This window comes from Pongo abelii, chromosome X, assembly GCF_028885655.2.
Source record: "Pongo abelii isolate AG06213 chromosome X, NHGRI_mPonAbe1-v2.0_pri, whole genome shotgun sequence".
NCBI classification, from domain to species: Eukaryota; Metazoa; Chordata; class Mammalia; order Primates; family Hominidae; genus Pongo; species Pongo abelii.
Genome location: NC_072008.2, coordinates 30,845,393 through 30,848,442, shown reverse-complemented (window position 1 = coordinate 30,848,442; position 3,050 = coordinate 30,845,393). Strand labels below are relative to the sequence as shown.

The following is a 3,050-nucleotide window of genomic DNA, read 5'->3' as shown; positions in this document are numbered from 1 at the left end:
AAAAAAAGATAGTGTAAGATTTACCCTGCCAAGGCCAGGCGCGGTGGCTCACGCCTGTAATCCCAGCACTTTGGGAGGCTGAGGCGGGCAGATCACGAGGTCAGGAGATCGAGACCATCCTGGCTAACACGGTGAAACCCCGTATCTACTAAAAAATACAAAAAATTAGCCGGGTGTGGTGGCGGGCGCCTGTAGTCTCAGCTACTCAGGAGGCTGAAGCAGGAGAATAGCTTGAACCCGGGAGGTGGAGCTTGCAGTGAGCCGAGATCACGCCACTGCACTCCAGACTGGGTGACAGAGTGAGACTCCATCTCAAAAAAAAAAAAAAAAAAGAAAAAAGAAAAGATTTACTCTGCCAAACTTTTTAAAAATCCTCATGATTTTTTGGTACTATCCTAAGTAGAGAAAATAGAATGATGAAGTCGAATAGGTACAAAAAGTGCTCTAAAAACATTTTAAGATATATCAATATATGGTAAATCAGACATTAAGTAATAAAAATGAATCACTAATAAATGTATTAAGGAAAATAGATATGAATATGGAGAAAAATAAATTTACAATAATATTTTTATTACATCCAAAATGTATTTCAAGTTAGTTAAAGTGTTAACTATTTAAAAAGCCATCTAAAAACAAAGCTAGAAAAAAATGGAATCATCGATCTTAGATCATTTTTGGAAGTGAGATAATTTCTTGATAACTAAAGTAATAAAAATGTCCATGGTAAGGCCATGTGCCAGGACGCCTGGCTAATTTTTGTATTTTCAGTAGAGACGGAGTTTTACCATGTTGTCCAGTCTGTTCTCGAACTCCTGACCTCAAGTGATCCACCCGCCTCGGCCTCCCAAAGTGCTAAGATTACAGGTATGAGCCACTGAGCGCAGCCTGAACTCAATCTTTAAAATGACATCAATCCCACCCATGAAGGTAGAGCCCTCATGGCCTAATCACTTCTTAAGGAACCCATCTCTTAATATCATTACAATGGCAATAAAATTTCAACATGAGCTTTGGAGAGACAAACGTTCAAACCATCGCACATCTGTGTGTGTGTGTGTGTGTGTGTAAGAATTCTAGAAGGAAACATAAGTAACTTTGAACAGTTATCTTTGGAGACAGGAATGTGGAGGAAGGAAAAGAGGAAAGCTTCCACTTAAACTTTTGTATCAATATGTACAGTATGGATTTTCTGCCCAGTAACATGTATTACTGATATTTAAAAATTGCCAACAGAGTTTATGTGGGCTGTGGAGTCATGCGCCAATTATTTGTTTTTGTTTTTTGTTTTCCCTTTGTTTCTGCGTTCAACTTCAGACTTCTCTGTATATTTTCTTCTTTGTATTTCTTTGCTTAAAAGAATAAGTATTTTAACTTTTATATTGAGTTATATCCTTGTGAATTGACCTGGAAAATGTCTGTGGAATAGTAAGTGAAGAAAGCAAGTTGCAAAGTAAAATTTTTCATTAAAAACAACCTGGGGAAGAATAACTGTTATAACTTCAGATGAGGAAAAACAGAAAACTACATTTCCTTTATGCATAATGAACAACTTACAAAAATCTAATGAAGTAAAAAAAAAAAAATTAAAATATCACTAAGAGGTCATATGAGGCCTGTTTAGTTTCCTATAGCTGCTGTAACAAGTTGCCACCAATTTAGTGGATTAACACAACACACATTTATTATCTTACAGGTCTGAGGTCAGAAGTCCAAAATGGATCTCACTGAGCTAAAATCAAGGTGTTGGCAAGGCTGCATTCCTTTCTGGAAGCTCTAAGGGGTAATTCATTTTCTTGCCTCTTCCTCTTCAGAAGAGGTATCTGCATTCATTCCTTGGTTCAGGCCATTTTCAAAGTCAATAATGGATAGTCTAGTCTTTTTCACATGATATCATTCTGACACTCTCCTTCTTGCACTTTTGAGGAGGCCCCTTGTAATTACATTGGGCCAACAAGGTAATTCAGGATAATTTTCCTTTTTTGCATCAAAAAGCTTTATTTCCATTTGATCCAAGGCTTGTTAGTGTAGTTAAGAAAGCTGCCTAGTGGCTGGAGGGAGAGGCTTAGGCAGAAGCCCTGTTACTTTGCAAGGGGCCCTTCAGAAGTCGCAGGGCTCAGAAAGCTCTTAGTCGTGCTTGAGAGTGAGCCTTTCGAAGAGTTACTCGCCCAGCCCAGCCTCCGGGCCGGCCAGCCTGTGGAGGTTGGTCAGGTGGTCACCCATCTTCTTGATGAACTTCACTTACTCATCTAGGAAGTGACTCTCCAGGAAGTCACAGAGACGGGGGTCCGTGCAAGCAGAACCCAGGGCATGAAGATCCAAAACAGCCTGATTCAGTTTTTTCTCCAGGGCCATGGCGGCTTTCATGGCGTCCGGGGTTTTACCCCACTCATCTTCAGCTGGCTTCTTGATGTCCTGGAAGAGAGCACGGCTGCCACGCTGGTTTTGCATCTTCAGGAGACGCTCGTAGCCCTCGCACTTTTCCTCGGCCAATTCGCGGAAGAAGTGGCTCACGCCTTCCAAAGCCACATCATCGTGGTCGAAATGGAAGCCCAGAGAGAGGTAGGTGTAGGAGGCCTGCAGGTACAAATTGACCAGGCTGTTGACGGCTGCGTCCACGTCAGTGGAATAATTCTGACGAATCTGGGAGCTCATGGTTGGTCGGCAAGAAGGAGCTAACCACAAAAACGGTGCTGGCAGGTCCCAGAAGCAGGAGATGGCCAAGAAGATGGTCCCGGAGGTTGCAAGTGGAGAGGAAATAGGAGAGCGGTCGGAGGCTGGAAGAAAGAGTCCCCGGAACTGTTCCGTCCAAACACTGTTGAAGCAAGAGACAGATCCGTGGGACCGCCGAGCCGCAATTCAGGATAATTTTCGTATCGTAAGGTCATCTGATTAGCAACCTTAACTCAACTTGCAGCCTTAATTCCCTGTTGCCATGGAAGGATACATATTCACAGATTCCAGGGATTCGAGCATGGACATTTTGGGGGTATCACTATTTTGCCTATCCCAGGACCTGAGAACAGTGGCCACTTCTGGGACTATACAGG

At 42.5% G+C, this 3,050-nt stretch overlaps 1 pseudogene; it reads right to left on the bottom strand.

The window, feature by feature from the left end:
• Positions 1-2,014: 2,014 nt before the first annotated feature.
• On the bottom strand, positions 2,015-2,823 carry LOC100938873 (ferritin light chain-like; annotated as a pseudogene).
• Positions 2,824-3,050: the final 227 nt, after the last annotated feature.